Source organism: Lepidochelys olivacea (assembly GCF_965140295.1).
Source record: "Lepidochelys olivacea isolate rLepOli2 genome assembly, chromosome: 24".
NCBI classification, from domain to species: Eukaryota; Metazoa; Chordata; order Testudines; family Cheloniidae; genus Lepidochelys; species Lepidochelys olivacea.
The window spans coordinates 659,611-674,032 of record NC_140434.1 but is presented as its reverse complement, the minus strand read 5'-3'; positions in this window follow the sequence as shown (position 1 = coordinate 674,032).

Here is a 14,422-nt window from a genome sequence, read left to right as displayed (position 1 = left end):
GCAGTCGGACTCTGCAACATATTGTTGCAGATCCTCAGCATGACTGCTGCGAGTGCCTCCAGGCGGGCTGGGGGGGCCAAGAACACCTGGGCCTAGTGCGAGGGGGCTTCATTGACACTCGTGGTCTTCCATCCCCTTGAGTTACCTAGTGGCCATGTCCCAGTGTCCCCAACAACTCCCTCCTTTGAGAACACTCAACAGCCTTGGCTCTGAGTTTTCTTACTTGGGCTATTTATGTTTTTACAATAGGACTTTGCATAAGCACTTTGTGATAGCCCTGAAGAGAACGACTTATTAACTTTTGCAAAAGGGCCCTGACACATGATACTGCACAGCATAATACCATTAATACAAGCAATACAGGAAAGAGAAGTTTCAATAACAAGCTAAATAAACCACCAAGCCAAAACGACAAACCCCAGCCTGAAAACAAGGTTTGCAACCAATCGCTCTCGGGGGCAGTATAGGCAACCTGTGCTCTGGCTCGGGCATGGGCCTCAGCCTGTACCACCTTGTCATAGATCTCATAACTGCTATCATTTACATATACACAACATCAGGGCCTGACGAGGGCACAAACCCCTCCTTGGGATGCCAAGAGATAGTCCAAAGCCAGCCTGTTTTGGAGGGAAAACGTCCTGAGCTGCTGTACCTCTTTATTTAATGTTTTTATTGCTGACCTTAAATTACTAACCTAGTTTTTTAACTTTAAGGCAACTTTTTTAAGTACCATTTGCAGCCTTACAGTATAGCGGCCTATGCCTGCCATGGCTGGCCCGGTAAACAGTGGCGCTATTCCCAGTACAGAGCACCCTACAAGTTTCTCGGGTGTGAGGGAATTCTTCATCTTGCCCTCCAATGCCGAAGTCAGTCGCCGCAGGGTCTTTTCTCGTGACTCAACAGAGGTGTCTCGGGCATTTCTAATCTTTCCTTTGGGCAGTGTGGCAGTTATGGAAAGATGAGGAACTCCATGAGCTATATAACAGCTACCTGTCCAGTTGGCTGGCAGCACCTTGTAAGCCTTTTGGCCACATACAAAATAGTGACCCTGTAGGGCCCAGTAAGGACTGTTTCTTAAGGGGATTCCTGGGATATTTAAGGCTGCTTTTTTAAACAGTTCATATGCCCCTAAAGGGGCATCCCATTCTCCTGATTGGGTACAAGTGGGGGCGTTTCTAATTGTGCCGTTCAAATTACACTCGCCATAGGGACCACTACAAACCCACCATTGGCTTGCTACATTGGAGATATTAACTGGACGGCAAGTTATATTTCTAAACCCTTTTTTTGTGGTAAGATTATTTGTAAGAGTTTCCCTAAAAGGGGAGGAACCATTACACCCCCACTGCTGGCCTCCCCTTTTGGTCTTTATCCAATACCCATCAGCCCACGTGTAATAACACAGGAGCTCTTTCCCACAGGACGCCCATAGTGATCAGATTGGCTTCGGGTAAAACATAACACTCCCTCAGTGAGTACTGCAACTGAATACTCCTGGTCCTGATAGGTGGCCTGCTGCAAAGAGGTCTTGTTCCAGAACGGCGAGTCCGTTCTTTCCTGCTCTTTGGTGGCGGCTAATTCTGCTAGGGTCAGGGGCAGCATGTCAAGGGGCATTCCCGTTTTGGGGGACAGTGGAGTTGGAGCACACACCCAGCAATCAGTCTGGTTTGTTAAAATAGCAACATGGTGCGCACGCGAAACAAAGGAGTTATGCTCCCGATATGCACAGTTTGGAAATACCAATACAGAGAATAACAATGTTACCCAATTAATTATTACTAGAATTATTACTGATTTTTTAACCCAGGGTCTCCAGTACCTGGGTGGGCCCATTTTAGCATTAAGGTGCCCGCTATTTGTGTCTTTTAAACAGTAGCTTTAGCCCGAGATCGTCACTAGATGAGGAGTCAGCAGGTTGGACGGTCCACTGTCCTGCTGACGAGGGGGCAGGTACGGCCTTCAGACGAGAGGGATGGATCCAGTTTTTGTGTCCCTCGATCTTTGCCGCTGTATGGGAGATCAGCAGTAGAGTATAGGGTCCTTTTTACTTTTTTTGGAGAGGCTTGTCTTTCCAGGTGCGAACAAGCACAGTGTCACCGGGCTGTAAGGAGTGGACGGGAGAGTCCAAGGGGAGAGGCTGGGAATCCTTGGTGTACCTGTGAAGAGACAAGAGAACAGCAGACAGGGAACACATATACTGAGACAAAAAACCATTATCCAACTCCCTTTCCCCTGACAGAACTGGGGTGCCATTCATAGGCCATGCCCTTCCAAACATAATTTCAAAGGGACTGAGCCCTAATCTACCCTTTGGGAGAACGCAGATACGGAGTAGGACGAGGGGCAAAGCATCAGGCCATCGCAGTGAGGCTTCTTGGCACACTTTTGAGAGATGCCGTTTAAGGGTCTGATTGATACGCTCCACTACCCCACTGGCTTGCGGTCTCCAGGGCGTATGGAGTTTCCAGGGGATCTGTAAGGCATGTGAGATGCTTTGGATGATTTTTGACGTGAAGTGTGTCCCGTTGTCAGATTCCATCCACAGGGGGAGTCCAAAGCGAGGAACGATCTCCTTAACAAACTTGAGGGCCACTGTCCTGGCAGTGCAGTTACGGCATGGGAAGGCTTCTGGCCATCCGCTGAACCGATCCACTGTGACAAGGAGATATTTGAACCCTTGGGTCCGGGGAAACTCAGTAAAGTCTATTTGCCCCACTTGTCCGGGGCCCGGAGTGGGTTCTAGGGCAGCTGGTGGCACAGGATGTCCCGGTCGGGGGTTATTCTTTTGGCAGACTAAGCAGTCCGCTTGTACCTGGGTAGCCAGGGGTTGGAGTCCGGAAGTGATAAAGTATTTTCCTATTAGTTGGATAAGTGCTTCCCTGCCAGCATGAGTGGTTTGATGTAAAAAGAAAAGGAGTACTTGTGGCACCTTAGAGACTAACCAATTTATTTGAGCATAAGCTTTCGTGAGCTACAGCTCACTTCATCGGATGCATCCTGTGCAAACTGCAGAAGACATTATATACACAGGGACCATGAAACATGGTTTGATGAAGTTTCTGCAGCACTGGCCGGATCAGGCCCTTTGGTAGGAGGACCTTCCCTTCCGGGGAATGGAGCCATCCCTCCTTTTCCCGGAGACCGAGTTTGTCAGTTAGCTGTCTTTTCTTTCCAGAGTACTGAGGGGTTGGAAGCTTCCCTACTGATGGGATAAGGGCATGCATATGGGCGTTCTCAGTCTGAGGGGATGGCAGGGTGGCAGCATGCTTAGCCTCTGTATCTGCCCGGGCTTTACCTCTGGCCACATCTTGATCTTCCCTTTGATGGGCTTTACAGTGTACCACCGCCACTTCTGAGGGAAGTTGTACGGCTTCTAGGAGCCGGAGGATTTGGGGCCCGTACTTGACTGGGGAGCCTTGGGCTGTCAGCATTCCCCTTTGCTTCCATAGGCCAGCATGAGCATGCAGCACACCAAAAGCATACTTTGAATCAGTAAAAATGTTGACCCGCTTTTCTTTTGACAGTTCAAGTGCACGGGTCAGGGCTATCAGTTCGGCAAGCTGGGCAGAGGTCCCAGCAGGCAAACCTTCAGCTTCCACAGTGTCATGGAGGGTCACAACAGCATAACCCGCCCTCCTTTGCCCATCTATTACAGTACTGCTACCATCAGTGTACCACTCATAATCTGCATTTGGGAGGGGTGCATCCTTTAAATCCGGACGGCTGGAGTACTGGGCATCTATGATCTCTAAACAGTCATGTTCCTGTTCCTCTGTTTCTGGCAAGAGGGTGGCTGGGTTAAGGGAGGGGCAAGGCTGTAAGGTGACTTCAGAGTTCTCTAACAGCTTAGCCTGGTACCGAGCAATCCGAGCCTGGGTGAGCCTTTGCATCCAATAAGGCTCGGACCATATGGGGAGTATAGATTTGCATAACCCCTCCCAATGTTAGCTTCTCCGCTTCCTCAAGCACTAGGACAGTAGCTGCGACCGCCTCCGGCCAACCCTTTGCAACCTGATCCAGTTGCTTAGAAAAATAAGCCACGGGAAGTCTCCATGCTCCTAACAGCTGTGTGAGCACTCCTAGGGCCACCCCCTTTTGTTCATGGAGGAGGAGCCCTCCCAGGGGGCTGGAGGCTGTGATGCAGGGGGCAGGATGGCCACGCTCGGGGCAGGGGACGTGGGAGGGGTTGGGCAGCAGGGCGGGGAGGAAACATCTCGCCCTGTCCCCAGCTGTCTCCATTCCTTGCTCAGTGACTTAGAGGGAACCGGGGGCTGTGGCAGGCGGGTGATAAGCGTCTCTGTGATGTACCTGTGTCCAGGGCCGCGGCAGGGTGGGCTGGGCGCTAGGGGGCAGGGTGGGCAGCGCTGGTCCAGCTCCTGCCCAGGGCCCTGCTGAGCCTAGCGATGGCTGGGCAGGGCAGGCAGCCCTGGCGCCGTGCCCGGTCCCCAGGAATGGAAGGTGGCTCGTTTGCACATGGCAGCACCTCGACCCAGCACATGGGACTCAGTTCTGAGCCCGGGAGAGAGAAGCCCTGAGGGAGAGACCCAGGCTCCTGGCCCAGCCATGCTGCCTGCGGTGCCCCAGGCCAGGGATCTCCCGGGCCCTGGCCCTGCTTCCCCATAGGCCCTTTGGCCCCACTGGGGTTCTTTGTCCCTACATGCAGCACTGTGCAGACGGCGCAGCCAGGTGGTGACTCAGGTGTCCCCCTGCACAGAGCGGGTGCAAGGTGCTCCTGGATTGCCCCCCACCAGCCACAGCCATTGCAGGGGGGCCAGCGGCTGAGCCCACGGGCTGGAGAGCCAGGCAGAGCCCTGCTAACCCTGGCTTTGGCTGCCCCGGGGACAGGCGCTGTGTCCAGCACTTACCTCCGGAATAGCTTTACTGCCTACCATCTTGGGGTGCCCCACACACCTACCTGCCTCAGAAACCTCCGCCACCGCTTCCCCCGAGTCGACGCCCTGCCCCAAACTGGCTGGCAATGGACTGGAGCAGTCTGGGGTAGCCGGCTTCCAGACGGCTCTAGGAACCCGCTTCTGGAATGCCCAGGGTGCCCTCGTGCGGGTGTCTACACTGCAGGGTCGGAGCAAGCTGCTCCCAAGGCTCCAGAAATGGAGCTTTCCCCCAGTGCCGATCATCCCCGGCCTGCAGGACGACGTGATCCCACCGGCCTGGGCTTCTGGCACCGGGCCGCAAGCGCCAGTCCACGTAGGGGGCATCAGTGGCTGTGCGGAGCGCAGTGAGCAGCACCAGGCCGTGGCAGGCTGCCATGCCAGGGTCCTCGTCCTCCTCCTTCTGCTCCATCATAAAATCCTCGGACGGGTCAGACAACGTCGCCGAAATGTCTCAGCGGCTCACGGCTGCTCTGCGCCTTTCCTGACACAGGAGTGACAGTGCAAGTGTGACAAAGTGGGACTGTTCTTAATGTTTCCTCTGAATACTGTAGGGGTGCCTCAGTTTCCCCTATGCAGTTCTTAAGTCTCTAGGGGGTGGGATAAGGGGGGTAATTGTTCCAGAACAAAGGGCCAGGGTACATAAATGGCCGACACTCTGTCTCCTGGCAACTGTGGGCCTGGGCCCTTCCCCCTGCAAGGTGAGAGCTAAAAGGTTGGAGAACAAAGGAAGCAGGTGACCTCCTGGCCTGGGAAAGGGACAAAGCCCAGAGGAGGAGGGGCTGGAAGGGGAGTCAGTTTGGGGCTGGCTGGGGACGAGGAGTGAAGTGCAGACGGGGTTGTCTGGCTCACTGCCCCCCAAAATGGACCCGGCTGAGGGGTCCTGTTCTCTGTACCTACAAGATGTGTTTTAGGCCATGTTCCTGTCATCTAATAAACCTCCGTTTTACTGGCTGGCTGAGAGTCACTGTCACGGAGTCCCTGGGCGATGCTCTGGAACTGCTCCCCATGAAGCCAGGCAGGACTCTGGGGTAGTCGCCTTTCTGTGAGCAGCCTGTCTGCAGGACACACAGCTCACACAGCTTCCACCTTCCTGGGTCTGACCTCGGAGCATTCAGCATCCTCTGCCCCTCCGTGCGCTTCCCCACAGCGAGTCCGCTCAGGCGGGGCTCCTAGGGAAGCCAGAGGGTCCTGCCCCCCAACTTCTCAGTCAGACGTGACTCTCAGCCAGCCAGTAAAACAGAAGGTTTATTAGACGACAGGAACATGGTCTAACACAGAGCTTGCAGGTGCAGAGAACGGGACCCCTCAGCTGGGTCCATTCTGGGGGGCAGTGAGCCAGACAACCACGTCTGCACTTCACTCCTCGTCCCCAGCCAGCCCCAAACTGAAAATCCCTCCAGCCCCTCCTCCTCTGGGCTTTGTCCCTTTCCCAGGCCAGGAGGTCACCTGATTCCTTTGTTCTCCAACCCTTTAGCTCTCACCTTGCAGGGGGGAAGGGCCCAGGCCATCAGTGGCCAGGAAACAGGGTGTCGGCCATTCTCTGTGTCCAGACCCCTGCCCACACCTGCTCTCTAGGGCTCTGCAATGATCATACACCCTTACCCCACCACCTAGACACCCAAGAACTGCCCAGGGGAAACCGAGGCACCCCCACACCACTCGGAGGAAACATCAAGAACAGTCCCACTTCGTCACAGTCACGTCTGATGGCGGAGTTGGGGGGCAGGACCCTCTGGCTTCCCCAGGACCCCGCCTGGGCGGACTGGCTGTGGGAAGCACACGGAGGGGCAGAGGATGCTGAATGCTCCGAGGTCAGACCCAGGAAGGTGGAAGCCGTGTGAGCTTCTTGCCCTGAAGACAGGCTGCTCACAGAAAGGAGACTGCCCCAGAGTCCTGACTGGCTTCATGGGGAGCAGTTCCAGAGCATCGCCCGGGGACTCCGTAACAACTGGTGGCAAAGGTGGGATGTACTGCACCCCGTGGATGGAATTTCCTGCAGTAAGTGACGGGGGAGCAGTAAAACGAAGGGGGATTGACGAGGACCAGGCATGCTGAAGGCTCAGAGAGGAGCGGTTTCAGGGGGTGGTTAACCCCTGGGAGTGTGTGACCAGCGAAAAGGACTGTGCAGTAATGGGGTCCCCCTGGGGATTGCGGGGAGCAGTTTCAGGGGCGGAGGAGTCTGCGGCTTGGTTCTGGGAGAGAGAAGGACTTTTGCAGTAACAGGGTTCCCCTGGGGATTGCAGCAAGCGGTCCCAGGGCCAGAGGAGTCTGCAGCTCGACCCTGGCAAAGAGGTGGTAACCTCGAGAAGGGCTGGCACACTAGGGGTTCTCCCTGGAAACCGTGGGGAGCTGAGAGCACACGGGCCTGTGAGTCCACAGTAACTTGGGAAGAGCGGATTGATGGCCTGTCCCCGTCTCCTGAAGAAGGACATTGTAACCCTGTGCAGAAAGAGAGGGTTGAGCATTGGAAAGTTCACCAAGGCACAGTTCATCGTGCAGCTGGAGGAGGATGACCGCTCTAAGGAACAGATTCCTGACCCCAAATGGGGCTATAGCAGGATCTGGGAGCAGCGGGAGTGGGAGCCAGGCACCCCCAAGACTCCTATCCCGACCAGACGAGGGTCTTCACGATCGGGTTCCCCATCGGGGGATCGGAGATGGACGGGATTGGAGCGGAGTCTGAGAGAGCAAGAGGACTGTGGGAGACAGCGAGAGCCCGAGAAAGAGCTGCAGAAGCAGCAGCAGCATGAACTGGCGGTGGTGGGGTGGAGAGGCCTAGGGGACCTCCCAGGGGCGAGTGGGGATAGACCCCGGGGGGCCAGTTCCGCAGGGAACCTCGAGACTAAATTGCTGCCCCTGGTTAAGGGGGTGGGATGTGGATGCCCACCTCACTGCCTTTGAGCAGGCTGGCGATTTGAACCAGGGGGACCCTGCGGAAAAGCCCCGGTGTCTAGCTCCCTTGCTGGGTCCCAAGGCCATAGACTCTGTCAGCCAGATGGGTGGGGAGGTGGACAGGCTCCCACTCCTGACCCCAACCTATATGTCTGTGTGGAGTTTCCTGGGGCCAGGCCCCTCAGACCCCCAGTGGGAGCGGAAGGTGACGGTCAATGGGGAGACATTCCTGGGGTGGTGAGATCCTGGGACAGAGAGAACTGTTGTCAGGCCCCGGGTGGTGCAGCCTCAGATGCTGAGGGGCTGTGTGAGCTGGGTGAGAGTCCCAGGGACGAAGCCCCTCGCCCTGCCTGTGGCCCAGATCCCTGTGCAGACCCAGGAGGGGTGGGGCTGGCTGGTTGTTGGGGTTTTCCAGGACACCAGCAGCGAGACCCTGTTGTGGGGTGACTGTGTCTCTTTGGGACAGGATCCAGGCCCTGCTCCGGTAACTGCCAAGGGTTTGAATTTGAATCCAGGGAACCAATCGGTGGAGAGGGAAATGGTCAGTGAAAATGCAGATGACCTGGCTGGCAGCGGGGAGGAGCCGCTAGGCTCAGGCTACCTGCCTGCCTGTAACCAGACCCCTGGGGCTCTCCGGCCCCTGCACACCGGAGAGGGGGCTCCCGCTGGCTCTGATGCTGTAAGGAGAGCAGTGAGTTCGCTGCCTACCCCACTGGGACAGCAAGGGCAGCGCTGAGTAAGGGGGGAGCTGAGACCCCAGCTGAGGGGGGGACCCACAGGCAGGGCAGGTCGGCTGCCAACCAGGTTTGCCTGGTCCAGAGGCGCTGCTGGGAAGTGATCCCACAGCAGGGAGGGAGCGACCAGGGCCAGGGCTCAGCGGGGCTGTGACCCCAGGCCCAGCCCGCGAGAGGAAGCAGGTCCCACTCCCTTCCCCAGCAGCTGAACTCCAGACCGAGCTGCAGAAGGATCCCCCCTTGGAGGAGCTGAGGGGACTTGTTGGCCACAGGCTGCAAACCCCAGTGGGGAAGGCTGCAGGGACAGATTCCCGTGGGAGAAGGGATTCCTGTACCGGGAAGGGGCTCTCCCAGGGGAAGTAGAACTATGGGGGATCAGGAGACCGCTGGGGGTGCCCCAGAAGTGTCACCGCCGGCTGTCGTACCTGGCCCACGATGTCCCTCTCTCGGGACACCAGGGGATCCAGGCCCCAGGCAGCACCGTGACTGGCCCGGAGTCTGGGATGCGGCCCAGTGGCACGGCAGGTCCTGCGACCCCAGCCAGAGGGGGGGAAAGCCGGGATAAGGGTGAAGCTCCCTTGAGACCTCTGCCCATCATAGAGGAATCTTTCCAGAAGGGGGCTATGGACATAGTGGGGCCCCGCAGGAAGGCGACCCGGACAGGGAAGAAATACGTCCTGGGGGTGATGGATTTCCCCACCCCCTACCCAGGGGCGGGGGCTCTGTACTCCACTGAGGCAGACACCAGGGCAGACGCGCTGCTGACCATCTTCAGCGGGGGGGGGGTCCCCAGCAAGGTCCTTACAGACCAGGGGTCCAATGCCCTGGCAGCCCTGCTCCGGGGCTGGTGAGAGAAATGGGGGGTCTGGCCCACCTGGGGCTCTGCAGGTCACCCTCCGTCCCACGGGGTGGTGCAGAGAGTTTATGGGGCCCTGGGGAAGATGCTGAGGACTTCTATGAATCAGCATCCGCAGGACGGGGACAAGCACCTGCCCCACCTGTGGTACGGGGAAGTGCCCCAGGAATCCACTGGGTTCTTCCCTTTCAGGCTGCTGTGTGGGAGGAGAGCGAGGGGACGCCTGGACCTGGTAAGGGACAGTCGGGAGGAGAACAGGGAAGACCCCCATGGTGGATCTTTCCCCTGAGATGGGGGCCAATCCTCCCATCAGGTGTCCCCCGTTCAGAGTCACCGGGAAAACAGCCCAGAACCTGGAGAGGGAGGTCAAGGACATGCTGGCTTTAGAGGTGAGCCAGCCGTTCAACAGCCCGTGGGTCTCACCCGTGGGGCTGGTCCCCAAGGAAGACGGGTCGATCTGGTTCTGTGGCGACTATCGGAAGCTTAAAGCCATCACCGTGACTGATGCAGGCCTGGTGAGATTCTAGACAAGCTGAAGGGGGCTGCAGAACTTGGCCCTGGCGTCCGTTGAGGACATCGGTATCTTTAGCCAGACCTGGGAGGAACACGTGTCCCAGGTGAAGAGGGGGCTGGGCTGCCTCAAGGAGGCAGGACTGACCGTAAAAGCTGGAAGGTGTAAGGTGGGGATAGCAGAGGTGTCGTACCTGGGCCACAAGGTGGGGAGCGTCTGCCCAAGCCCAGAGCTGGCCAAGGTCAAGATGGGGGCTCTTAACCAAGAGAGCCCGAATTGCAACCCTCCAAACTGGAGACTCAATCCCAGTTTGAACCCCAGGGGTTTTGGGGTGGAAAAAGGGCATGGGCTGCATAAACCTTCCCACATGTGGCCTGCAAGTGCCGTCGAGCACACCCAACCTAAGGGAGGGCGTGAAACAGGAAGGGCCTGGTGTAACTCCCACCAAGGAATGGGAGAGATGCTGGGGCCTTCATGGGAACGTTGGTGGGTTCGAACTTCCCCAGGTCACCGGCTAAAGTGACCTCGCTCAGTTCGGTCTTGAAGGGGGGAGAGATGTGACGAAGTGGGACTGTTCTTAATGTTTCCTCTGAATACTGTAGGGGTGCCTCAGTTTCCCCTATGCATTTCTTAAGTCTCTAGGGGGTGGGATAAGGGGGGTAATTGTTCCAGAACAAAGGGCCAGGGTACATAAATGGCCGACACTCTGTCTCCTGGCAACTGTTGGCCTGGGCTCTTCCCCCCAGCAAGGTGAGAGCTAAAGGGTTGGAGAACAAAGGAATCCGGTGACCTCCTTGCCCGGGAAAGGGACAAAGCCCAGAGGAGTGGGGCCTGGAGGGGGAGTCAGTTTGGGGCTGGCTGGGGACATGGAGTGAAGTGCAGACGAGATTGTCTGGCTCACTGCCCCCCAAAAGGGACCCGGCTGAGGGGTCCTGTTCTCTGCACCTACAAGCTCTGTGTTAGACCATGTTCCTGTTGTCTAATAAATCTAGTGTTTTACTGGCTGGCTGAGAGTCACGTCTGACTGAGAAGTTGGGGTGCAGGACCCTCTGGCTTCCCCAGGAGCCCCACCTGAGTGGACTCGCTGTGGGAAGCGCACGGAGGGGCAGAGGATGCTGAATGCTCCGAGGTCAGACCCAGGAAGAGGGAAGCTGTGTGAGCTGTTTGTCCTGCAGACAGGCTGCTCACAGAAAGGAGACTTCCCCACAGTCCTGCCTGGCTTCGTAGGGAGCAGTTCCAGAGCATCACCCGGGGACTCCGTGACAGCAAGCGAGAGGAATTCTTCCAACAGCGCCTCCTCCATGTAGCTGGCTCTGGCAGCTGGGCGCACGCGGCCCAGAAAGCCGCCCGGCAGGCTGTGCTGGGGCTGCTCAAACCTTCTGGGCCGTGCAGGGTGGAAGCCAAGTCCCCCCTCAGCGCATGGTGGTCACGGGGCTGGAGCGGCCCTATTTCGGGCGGGCGCTGGGGAGTCGGGCTGGGCTGACGCAGGGCTGCAGGGGGGCGTTAGGGTTTACATTTTATTAATTATATACAGGGTTTATAGTTTGGTTCAGTGGCTCTCAGCACCCCTGCCATGGGCTGAAGGGGCAGAGTAGGGGGCGAGAGAGGCAGGGCAGCTGACTAGGGGTCCTGATGGGCAGCAACCTGGGAATCACTAGGCTCCCCAGCACCAACCGCCCGCACATCCCCCTCCCTCTACACTTAGCTTTGTTTGAACTGGGATATTTTTAATTGTTTTATTGGCTTCTCCACTCATCCCATCTGACTGTTCATGGGCGGAATTGGCTTCAAAACATGCCGTTGGACAGGGCAGGTGTGACATTGTCTAATTAAAATATAACCATGCAAATCATTATTGCTACCACTGCTATATAATTACAGCAAATCTTATACAAAATATAACTCGTGGTCGAGCGGCAGACTCCTCCGCCCCTGGGACCGCTCGCTGCAATCCTCCGGGGGACCCTGTTACTGCAAAAGTCCTTCTCTCTGGTCACACACTCCCAGGGGTTAACCGCCCCCTGAAACCGTCTCTCTCTGAGCCTTCAGCACGCCTGGTCCCCGTCAATCCCCCTTCGTTTTACTGCTCCCCAGTCACTTACTGCAGGAAGCACCGTCCACGGGGTGCAGTACATCCCACCGCTCCCACCAGTTGTCACGGAGTGTGGGGGAGTCCAGGCCCTGCACCCCTCTTCCTGGGAGTCACCGCAACTCTCAGCCAGCCAGTAAAACAGAAGGTTTATTGGACAACAGGAACACAGTCCAAAACAGAGCTTGTGGGTACAACCAGGACCCCTCAGTCAAGTCCTTCTGGGGGAGCAGGGAGCTTAGACCCCAGCCCTGGGGTTCCCTGCGTTCCTCCACCCAGCCCCAAACTGAAAAACTAAACCCCCCCAGCAGGCTCCCTTCTGCAGCCTGTGTCCACATTCCCAGGCAGAGGTGTTACCTCTCCCTCCCCCTCCTGGCTCAGGTTACAGGCTCTCAGGTCTCCCAGTGAAACTCCTCTGGCCCATTCCCAGGTCAACACTCCCCTGTCCCTGCTGGGTCACAGTTTGTCAGCCCCATTCTCTGCAGTTCACCCTAATTGAGTGACCTCAGCTGGTTCCCCACTAGGACCCTGGTCACAGCAGCCAGGGCCAGGTGTTCATGGACCCATGGGGCAGGGTCTCACCATAGGCCGCAGCCCCTCCTGGGCAGGGAGGGTGGGGTGGGCTCTGGGTCAGCAGACTGGGTTCATACCCTCCCTGGTGCAGCAGGGTTTGGGTTTGGGGCTGTAGCTGCAGCTTTCCTGAGCCAGGAGTCGAGGAGCCCAGTAACCTGCCTCTGGGAGCAGGTTAGGGAGCTCAGGGACCTGAGGGTCTGGCTGGCACCATGCACCTGGCTGTGCCCAGGGGGTCTTGATGGGTCTGGCTGGCACCATGCCAGGGCCCTGTCTGGGGGTTCCCTGGCCCTAACCTGGTGGTGCTGCCTGGCCCTGTGCCCTGGGCCTAGCCCCACAGTCAGTTCCTTACATAACTATTCACTTTTGTTTCCTTGTTTTCTGGCGTTTCTGTGTTTGCTCAGTGCCTTGGCCAGCCCGTCCCATGAGTCTCAGCTTGTCCCAGGCTGGGCCCCTGGACACACCTCTGCACACAGCCGGAGGGAGGAGGGCAGTGGCAGGCGGTTTCTCCCCGTCACACGCGGTGAGCCAGTAAGAAATGGCACTAAAGGGCGGCTCCGCCATAGGCCCCGATCCCCAGCAAGAGACCCTGAGAACTCCAGCGCCCTGCAGAATGAGAGCTCAGGGCTGGCACAGCTCCACCCAGCCCCATCCCAGGGCCAGGGCAGCCACTGCTCCCACCCTTCCCCAGGGACTGGCCTGTGAGCCAGCGGTGCCCAGTGCCAGGAACAGGGCTGGATCAACGCCTATGCACACTAGACATGCCTGGGGCCCACATGTTGGGGGAGGGACCTGGGGGCCGACAAACAGCCAAACGGTGCACTGTATGGCCTGGGAAATTTGAGTGGAGGTGCGACACCACCCCAGCCATGATGAGCAGCAAAAGGACGCACAGCTGGTCCCAGAGCAGCCACAGCACGGCCAGCCCAGCTGCAGGGAGTAGGCTGTCTGATGCTGTGCTGTTATGCATCACTGGGTAGGGCCCCTATGTGTGTTTTGCCTAGGACCCCAATGGGTTAATCCAGCCCTGGCCAGGAAGTCTGGCTACCAGCTGTCAGCTTCCCTATGTGTCTGTCCCTGCCCTCGCCCACGACACTGCCCATGCCCGTCACAGGAACAAGCAGCGCTGCCCAAGCAGGCCAACGACCCCAGGCCACGGAAAGGCATCTCAGCGTCCGAGCGTCAAAACAGCTGGGTCCTGGGCAGCCCTTGAAGAGCTCCCCTGGAGACGCCGGGCTCAGGAAGATCAATGCACTAGCCCAGTTAAAGCAAGGGGCAGCTGGGTCTGTTCTGGCCCCTCGTGATGGTTTTATGGCCCCCGCCTCCTCTCGTCCAATTTCGCCTTTGGTGACATTGCAGGTTACGTGTGGCTGCCGTGAAACCCCATTTCCTGCAGTTCAGTCCCACTGAAATACCAGACAGAGCTTTGGCGCTGACGAGAGGGCTCTGGGTAACACCCGGGGGGATTCTGGGCACTGCCAACGTGCTGCCCCTCAGGATTCTGGGCACTGCAGGGCTCTTGGTCACACCGAGGCCAGTCTCAGAGCCAGACTTTTCTTTGAGTCCATTTTACACCTGCACAGCCATTTCCTTGCTGCGTTTTTGCTGCCCTCCTGCTCTCACCTGGCTGGAGGGGAGGAATTTTCAGGGGCTGAGCTCCCCTTTGTCTGAGCAGGAGAGGGCACCGGGTACCCTGGCCCTAGATGGCAGGATGACTTGCTGGGTTGTGAGCTGTGTGCTGGGCGGTGCTGGCTCTGAGGGATGCCGGTCCCACAGCCCCCTGCGCATGGACCGTGGCGCTGATTCGCCTGCCCTGCGGGCAGCGTTGCCAAAGCAAACGTCCGAGAGGTGCAGGAGAAAACCAAGCAAGAGCCTGAC